The sequence below is a fragment of the Dromaius novaehollandiae genome, chromosome 7 (genome assembly GCF_036370855.1).
Source record: "Dromaius novaehollandiae isolate bDroNov1 chromosome 7, bDroNov1.hap1, whole genome shotgun sequence".
In the NCBI taxonomy this organism is placed as follows: Eukaryota; Metazoa; Chordata; class Aves; order Casuariiformes; family Dromaiidae; genus Dromaius; species Dromaius novaehollandiae.
Window position 1 is genome coordinate 4,645,087 of NC_088104.1, and position 10,227 is coordinate 4,655,313.

Sequence of the window (10,227 nt, forward strand, 5' to 3'; positions counted from 1 at the left end):
ACAAACAGCTTACCGCAGCTAAACTTTGTGTGTGCCCACCGTCAGAGATCCTCAGGGTGCTTTTGCTTGCCATCAACAGTGCATTTGTCTGAAAAACCCCATGAGATGCTATAAAATAAACCCAACAGCTGTTAGCAGAAGATGACAAATCCTAGATACCTTTTTCTGTCACATGCAACCTATACAATTTGCTCCGTGTTTACAAACAAATTGTTACAGCAAAATATTAAGTCCTGGCATTTAGAGAAGCTCTAGAAATTACTCACTCCCCTGGAATTCTGCATGACAAATTAAGACTATGCTTCAACTCCTAATAAATGTAGCTAGAGCAGAGTTTCATAAACATTCTTGAGATTTCTTCTGTAGCAGCTTTATTTTGGCTCCCCACTTTTCCTGCTTAAACAAATGGAAAGGTTGGCCGATACTGTCAAAATACAGCACTTCTCGTGAACCAGGAGTCATTTATTAACGTAATTTATTGAGCCTGCATTGTAAAACATAAAATCATATTTCTACAGGAAAAAAAACTCATTACCCTAAGCTAAGATTATTTTCTTTTAAAAGACAAATTATTGCAATTGTGGATTCTGTAAGTAAGATTATGTGCTTCCAGAACTGGCCTTTCAGAGGCCAACAGGGTAAGTTTTAATGAACCGTGCAATGTTGGGTAAGAGCAGAACAGATGTTTGCACAACCATCAGGTAGACCTTTGTTTATATAAATACTCCATGGTAAATAATATCTAATACCTTTCTCATGGTTTAAAATAACCTTCCCACTAAAAAATACAAACAGGCTTTTTCCCAGTTGTGAACATGCTTAAAATCTAATTAATACACGGCCGATTGCAAACCCACCAAACTACTCACGCGGGGTCGGGCCTGTCATCCAGTGTCACCTCTTTCTTGACACAGTCTTAATCTCCTCCTTTGTCGTTATATTGCGGTTTTTGCTCTAAAGGTTTCTGCACTAAAAAGTGGGAAGGTGAAGCCACAGTTCAATTCAATTTATTTTTATATTGCCTCTCATACAAAGTCTTTCAAAACGCTTTATAGTGAGAGATAAAATAATCATATAACACTCGCCAGAATTCAGCACGGTGACTTTCATACAGTCAGTCAGGGTGAAGCTATCTACCAGAAAGGGGCTGGGAAAATAAAGAACTGCTGCAAATTTAGAAACAGAGAGCATATCAATAAATATGTACTTGTTCTGCACTGTAGAGTAACGAGAAGAGGGAAGCACACCTCCATTAAACCTCTTTCATACAGGGAGAAGGAACCCTTACCTTAGGTAGGATAGTCTCTCCCAGCCTGGAAAATACAAAATGAGGCATATGCAACGGAGGAAACACGGGGAGCAAAGCTGCTCGTGTTGTTAAGAAAGGCATCATCCAACGGAGCGCTCTACAACTGCTTTGGGCACAGAAACGTGAGTCAGTTATGTTTTCCCCCATATGCAAGGTGCAATTTCCATTCAGAAAAAGAGAAGAAAAATATAGTCTGTTTTGAGAAAAGAGAGGAAGAAATGCACTGAGTCACCACCATTTGTCATCTGCAGACACAAAGCAGGAGTATCCCCGCAACCGGGAGGGAAACGTTCCTGCAAAAGAAAAGGATTCACTGAAGCCTATAGTGGGCAGTGAAGCAAAAAATGGTTATGGCAACCTCATTATTGTATTTAACTTAAATAATTTATAAACACTTAGTGCCCCCAAAAAATCACCCTACATTAAATAATACGATGATTTATAATGATACGCTGGAACCAAAGGGCCGGGTACACATGGTGCAATGGCATTGCACGGCAAACACCAACCCGCAGGCAAGGCCAGTACAGAAGTTAACGACTGTATTTCATTTACTCGGGTAAACTCATTCTCATCAAGTCTAGAAAACAGGCACAAAAAAACTGCCTCTCAAACAGGCTCCTAGAATAGCTCTATCCTTACCCAAACCAAACCTGAATGTCAGAAAACTTATCCCAGTTTATTCGAATGCGACTGCAAATGGCACAAGAGAAGGATTTTCCAGAAAGCACCTTGATCATTAAACAAATGCTGCACATGGTTATAAATGCCATAAATTCTGCGACAGAGCCTTAAGTTGTCACTCTAAGCGGGCTTGGAAGTTTACTACGTCAGTGAGGCCCATCATATTCAGAAGTCCACACATAGAGAAGCCTGGTAAAAGAGCATTTAAGAAAATACTTGGGCAAAAGTTAATAATTCTTCCTAACTATCTTCTTGCCTACACCGCTCAAGACAAGCCACATCTTTATAATGCACAATAAGAAAACACAATATATAGTAACTCATTTTCTGACCTTTTAATATTTCTGTCATTGATTGTCAGAACTGAGGACCGCTCTCTATCCTGAGGTGATGGATTATTTAATTAACTATTGACCTTTTCTGTATCAGATGTTGACAATGAATGCACTCCTACATAAGCTGTCTCCTTTGGATGCTACTTAGTTCTATGTCGTACGCTGATTTGTTTTACGTTTTGTTTTTAATCTTAACATTTTTATTATGTTCATTTAAAAAGAAGTCAAAGCTTAGTTAAGGAATACTTTTATTGCCTTTATTACCTACTGTTTTGAATTTTCCTTTGAACGTCAGCTCTGTTTATAATAAACTATATGAGTATTAACTGACTAAAGTCTTTCACAGATAAAACCATTTCTGTTGCTTACCTATTACTTAGGTTTTTTGGCCTGTTTTCAGGACAACTTCCTTTACGCCAAGAGGTGAAAGAACAAAAACAGAATAATGAAGAGCTGATCATCTCTGCATGGGGGTCAACCAGCTTCCCAACTCAGATTTTGCATCCTGGACTAAAAATTATTATGATCACTTGACATCACTATTTGCCTTTGATGCTAGCAAATATTCCAGGCAGGAATATGACGTTTATGCTGACCACCTTTTAAAAGCAAGCACTTCTCTGCTCTCTAGCATGTCAGGCAATGTAAAGCTTTGTTTATACATGGGCAAACTGAGACTTAAGACTTTGTCTCCCCCAAAATAAAGAGGAAGAATCCAGATCTTCATCCTGGAGCCCTGGGATCCCAGTGCTCTGTTCTCAGCAGTTATATATTCTGCTACAATCTTTTTATAAGTGAACAAGGTATTTTCCTCCATAAGCTTGCTCTTGGAACCGAATACCGAACAAATGATCCATGCCTCCGGGTTGTCAGCGGGGTTTACATGTGACTCACAGAGCAGTTTGGGTATTCCACTGTGATTTTTCTCCAGAGCTCCGAGAGCTGATTAATCTAACACATTCCTATTAGAAACTGTCCAGCATTTCTCCAGGAAAAAAGTTTCTAGTCTGGCACACCTTCACAATAAATATTATGTATGAATTTCACCCATTCGCATAGAAAAAAACCTTTTTTTTTCCTGCCAGACACAGTACCAGATAGATTTATTTATTTATTTATTTTTCGCTAACCACAGTCACTAATATATTTCAAAGTGTTCCATTCCCCTAATTATTTTAGTAATTATAAAACCCTAGAATCGCTTCATAGGAATAGAGGAATTCCATAACGTATCCCGGCACTAGCAGAGGAATTAAAGATTAATAAATTTCTAGAAAGGCTGTTTACAACAAATCATCATCCTCCCCTCGTTTTTTTCTGTGAAATTAGCAGTAGCACATAAAGCAGTAAATATTCCTCCCAGTGACTGATTCTGTAAGTGGTTTCAATCAGAAGCTTTCTTCCTGCATCAATCAGCTTTCCTTGTAACCTGAGCGAGACCCCTACATATGTCATCAATATACCCAGATAGCAAAGTTATACGTCTGATTTTTTGTGATGTTAATGTAATATTATGATAGATATCTATTAGCGGGTAGAGTGGAGTAACAGATACACTCTAACGTCTTTGACAGTGGATGCTCTTTCTTTGTCAGTGTCAATCCGCACCGGAATCACGGGGAATGAACAAATGTGACAGGAGAGGACTGCACCAATTATGGATGAAGGGATACTATCTACTCCCACCGTTTGATGTGATTTATTCGACGGTCCTTCTGCATTTATAGAACAGCAGATTGTAGCTGCTTATGAAGTGACAAATAGTGCTCAATGACATTGACTGACTCGTCTGATCAATTTAGCTCGTCTAAAAAGTAGCCAGGAATTGCCGTCCGTGCTGAATGACAGTGCACACAGTCCCAATTCAACTCTACCAATGCGAAATCTCAAATGCCATAGGAAAACTGATAAAAAGGACTCCTTTTGAACAAACATCACTACAGTCCTGTACAAGAAATGAAAAATAGTAACCTTTCCTATAGCTTTCCTTTGAAATACATCTCACTTAAAGAATGTTTTGTCTTTGGGACTGTGTCAGTGGAACATTTTTATTCTCCTATAACTTCTTGAATATTTGATATATTTTGCTGTAGAAGCAATGTATCTGACTGAAGGGAAACAAAAACTGGAGCTTTTCTGCAGGAACCAACAAAGCAACTTTTCATGTTTTCTAGTAAAGTTGCCAACTCCCATGATTTTATTAAGTCTTGAGTCATTAGATTATTTTTTTAAAGTCAGAGCTCCTGGAATCTGGTGATGATGTAATTCAGCTTTCATGTTAAAATAAAAAAAATAAAATAAAAAAAAAGGAAAAGAAAGGAAAGGAAATTCCTGGCTTTGTGGTCAAAGAACAACTTGAAAATGCGATTTCAGTGAACCCAGTAGGCTCCAGATCCAAAAGAAACTGTAAATTGACTTATAAATGATGAGGGTTTTGTTTTTTGTGGGTTTCTAAAAGTAATCTTAGGACTATAGGAGTCTGACAGGACTTTTTAACACTTGGGGTTGACAGCACAGGAATTTCTTAGAAGTCTGGCTCGTTTTGATGGAGCCATTGCGTTAATAACCTAATATTGAAATCTGTTGACCTTTCAGAAATTGGTAGGCCTTCTGGCCAAAGGAGCTACCAAACGTGTAAAGGTGGCAGAAACAGGCTATTGGGTACCATATAATTCTTGCTGCTGTTATTGAGCATTGACGCAGCTGTTCTGATAATAATGGAATTATATGATAAGGGGTTACTAGGCATGAGTAAAGACTGCACGCTATGGCCTTTAAATAAACATTGAATTAAAAACTATTGAAGAACTGTTAACAAATTGTATTTTATCTAGCACTAGATTAGTATTTTATAAAGTCATAATTTCATGCTACACCTTATAAATAATACTCAGGATATTCCTCCTATAAAGCAGGCTCATGAGTTGCCTGCAAATGGTAATTGCACGTATAAATATATACAAACTTGTGAGTGGGTCTACACACATATATCAATATATATGGACGTACATAGGTATAAATCAATGTCTGCATGTGGGGGGTGCATGAGTGTAGTTCAATATATATTACAATATTAAACTGTTATCCATGCACAAGTATATTTATGTATATATTTCAATTTATTAGAGCTAGGCAGTCCTTTACAGACTTAATAAAGAGCACCAGCATTATAAGCCAAGAACCATTTTTCCCTTTCCCTGTATTATTCAAATTTATTAAACAATATTTCACATTTGTTTGACACAATGTCAAACTCGGGACTCCTAAAGAACTGCTGCAGCTTTGGAACTGTTATGCTTTCTTGGACTTTAATCATTTTTGGCAAGACTCCATTTCCTGTCAGAAAGTGAAACAGCTTAGGAATGTCATTTTCACGAAAGAAAACAGAGAGAATCCGAGAGGAAGTTCTCCTCCACTCCAGAGCCCCTAAGATACTCAAACACACTCGCAGGAGGGCTGGAATACATCAAACATTAGCAGAGGGAAAAGGACACACTTTTCCCACATTAAAATACATGGATAAAGTTGAACTTTTGCTAAAAATAGTTCCCATGACTAATCCTATTAAGTTTTTAAAAAATTGGGCCGTATCTCCCTTGAAGTCAAATTATTTTTTAACTTCAGAATGACATTAGAAAAAGACTCTAAAGTGCCTTTGCTTAAGTCAAAGTCCCTGCAAGATTTTTTTTTCTTTTCTTTTTTTAAGTGAGATATGAAAAATGAGGACAGGAGCATGGATCGCAATTCCGAAAGGGCAATTTACCTATTGAAGAGGTGGGGAGTATCAGGCTCTCCCAGATCATCACTTGTGATTTATTTTCTAAAGAAGAGGCTCCCTAAGGAGGGGGGAGGTTCGAGGGAGCAGAGGAAAACCGACCGCGGGCTGTGCCAGCTCCGGGGCTGCAGGACGCGCAGCGCTGGTCCTGGGGGCAGGCACGGATAAAGCCCGGCACTGCTTTTGGACAAAAGCCACCTATTTTCTCCATAGAGGGCTGCTTATGCAAAGCCATCTTGGATGCTTGTTGTGCTGAGGAAACGTGCAATGGCCAGAGAGATTCGGAGAGCACAACTAACTCTCCAGCAGCAAAAACCCTCCGCTAGCAGAGTTAACTGTTCCCACTCTATCTGTCCACGCTGGTGGTAAATATAACCGACAAGATCAATGTACAGTTGATTAATTCTATTTGAGGATCATCTGGGTGTTTTTCTGCCAAGCTGGATGCTCCGTTTCCGTGCTGAGACTTATGCCTTCTTGGTTTGTTTATGCTTACATGTTGGACAGAGGTCCCAGGCCATGGCAACCGCACAGCTCTTTGGGGGGAGAGCAGGGGGGAGCTAGCCGGAAAGCAGGGAAACACTCCATGTGCTAGAGGAAAAGCCACTTGCAGCAGGACCCCGAGAGGAAAAGGATATTTAGCTCCTTGGAGGACCGTGACCTTAATCCAAACACTCTCATGTGACCAGGAAAGGCAGGTAGCTTTATCTGAGTCTGTTGAGCTTTCCGTTGAATTTGCATTGGTTAAATAAGGAGTGACTGGAGTTTTAGAGCCTTACAGAGCCCTGCCCATTTGCTTTGGTTGCAATGTGTCCTTACATCCGTGACTGACAAAGCCCGGGAGGCCGCAGCGGGCTCCTGTTGTGAACGACACACAGGGTCTTCAAGACATGAGTCTTCAAGGAAAAAATGAAATTCCAAAGGGAAACCAGTACGACAAATCCTTGTGCTACGAATGTGTGTTTGCTGCTAGATCAGGCACGAGGAACAGCAAGACTCAACACTAACGAAACCATTCTCCAGCTGAAGCACCGGAGAAGAGGGTTAGAGAAGGGAAAGTAACAAGAAAATAAATTAACTAACTCACTTCGAAATAAATCTTCACTTCTTACAGTTTGCTCTTATATTTTTCTATGAATAGATCAGCATTGAGCACGATAGGGTGAGGAATGGAAGGGTCACAGAGGTGGCTACTTTTATAAACCTCCTCAGCTCAGTTTAAACACATCCTCCACCTGCCTTCTCAGCACTAAGTGTGAATGTATGCAAATCAAATAAACACGCATTCAGATTTATACACGTATATGCACATGCATGCCCCTAGTAAAAGGAAAGGGCGGGGAATGTCGCAGTAGGAAAATGAATGTCCTCACATGTGCTTTCTCTCTCTCACACACACAGCGAGTCAGGTACAAATGGGTGGTCTGAACACGCTACACACGCACTAGGGGACTGTAAAAACTCTCAGCGTCGGCCTACATCTGCTTGCATTGAAGTCTCCCCTCCCGTCACTTCAATGGAAGCAGAGTTAGGTCAATACCGAAACACTTGTGAACATTGCTCTCGCTGCGCCGCTCCTTCCCCCTCCGAAAGTCTCCCCCACTACTGTTTTTCTTTCTGAACCCAGCTGAGCTTTCATGGTGTTCTCTGAAGCTGCAGCTAGGCATAGCTAATTTCCCCATCCCCAGTCCATACAATAGGTACCTTGATTCTTCTAACTCCGGTCGCCAGCACTGCTTCCACTCATCTTGACATTATCTTGCACCTTGAAAGAACCGGCAGCATTATCTAGCTTCTCTGCTAAAGAAAAAAATCTTTAATTCAAAACTAGGACATGGCATTTGTTTGTTGTTAGGAGTATAACTTTGTGTTTGCACTTATAATAATGACTTGTGGCAAGTTAGTCACCGAGGAACATTCCTAGTCATTTATTTTCCAGCACAGACTACAGGTTTCCATGGCTATATTCCACAGGAAAAAAAAAATTTCCAATTTTGTGTGTCGATGAAATACTTCAAAGTCTCAACCACTCAAGCCATCAGTAACACATGCAATAATATAAACTGGAATGAATTTTCAGGATGTAGTAGGCTAAACTCAGCGTTCGGAGCGGCACGGTTGAACTGCATTTTGACATTGTCCCTCCTACCCTCCCTGGCCCCACACCCTCCAACTCTTTCTTACCTCATATTCTTTGCATACTTGGCCCCATCGGAAAGCAGCTGGCAAACACGGATTGACGCAAGAGCCTGTGAATTATTACAAACTACGTTTAGTCTGAGCTTCCATCCGATCCAACCTCGCAGCCATGCTCCAAATGTTTTAGCATCAATTTATACTTCACACCTCTGAAGTGGATTCGTTGAATATTCCTCCAAAAAGCTCATGACATCCCTTGTTCCTCAGCACCCGTTTTTCACATACTTCTCTTCTGTATTGCTTTGTCCTGTGATTTAGAGGGTGATCTTTATTTCCCTTTCCCACACTGTAACAGCTAGGCTTTGCCTAAATCTCTCAAATTTCTCCTTCATAGTTTGAAAGATCCAAAACCTCCTGCCCGCATGGCTCAAACGCTCACCAAAGCTGTGATCATTGTTTCTTTTTATGAGGATGACACGGAACATTTTACCCACTCCCAAGTCTAATTCACATCAGCCTCTCTCAGTTCAGACAAAACAGCAGCTCGCAGCACATTTTTCTCATCTCTCATGTTTGCCACCTTACTCACTGCTTTGGCTCTGTGCACTAATTTCCCTTACCGCACCAAATCAAGCTGAATGCTTTCGGGCTTGTATTCAAGGATCTGTTTAACTCTGCCTTCATTGCTTTCAAACTCATCTTTAACTTCATGGTACCATACCTACCTCCCTGGCCATTTTAAGACAAACTTGAATTCTCTCAAAGCCACCAACATCCCTCACCTTCAAGAGCTGCTTTGCAAAGCCACGGTCCATGCACCAGGACAATACACTGAACATCCATTTTTCCAAAGTTTACCAAAATCTGTTTGATAAAATCTTTTTAGAAGTTGTCTATGAGTATTATGAGAGGAATCTTCTTTCATATTGAAGGAAGGCAATTTGTGTTGATTTAAGACAGCAAAACCTAAATCTGGAGCTATACTCCCTATTTTTCTGCACTGTTAAATACAGGTAAGGAATATCCTGAACTTAGTGTGTTTAATATTTAAAACAAATAAGCAAACGCCCCCTCAAACACTATTAATAAGACGGCAAACAACCGCCACCATGACCACTCTTCTTAATATGCTATATCCCTACATTTCAATCAGCAAAATTATTTCTTGAGGATTCAAAAAGTGGGATACGTTCACCAATTTTTAAGTCAGCTTCCTCGGCAATGAAATTAGCCTGAGGCACGACCAGGGCCCGGAAGGTGCTCTCTGCCCTGTGGTCCCTCCCTGGCTGCCAGCAGCTTTGCTAGACCCTGCAGCCAGCCCAGCCCCAGCCTGTCTTAGGCAGTTGCTTGCACATCGCCCTCAGCCCTCCTCCTTTTGTCCCAGCCTCGTACCTCCTCGAGGCCATCACGTGCAGCCATCAATACATCTTCCTCCTTTTACTGGCTCACTGAGACCCTCAAAGATGGTCAGAACTTCTTGTCCCCTCGCCATTTCCATATATATCTAGATCTTTGCAAGCCCAACACAAATCTAATGGGCAAAAGAAGGCCTGAGCCCAGACTGTTTAACAATGCCTTGAGGGGCTTATTCACCAAAGTTCGACGCTCTGACGAACAGCTTGCTGCAGCTCTAATGGTAAAGCATATAAAATGCATCATACATTAAATTTAATGTTGCCTCATTAGTCTTAATTAGATTCCTACATTACACCAGGATTATAGTTTCTTCGTGTTTATGTTTGCTCCTAAAACAAAGTCTACACTAGACAACAGTTCAGCGCACCTTCCAACCTCTGAATAAATGTGCCCTGAATTGATACCTACCAATATTCTTAGCCCTGAAGACCTCCAAATTTGATGCTACTGGAATTACCTTTCAGACAGAGAGGCTACGGAATCGGTCACAAAGCAGTACATTTAAAGGGAAAAATATAGTATTCAAACATTAGCAGTTACTCATTTTGTCTTTTAAAGAGACACTGCCA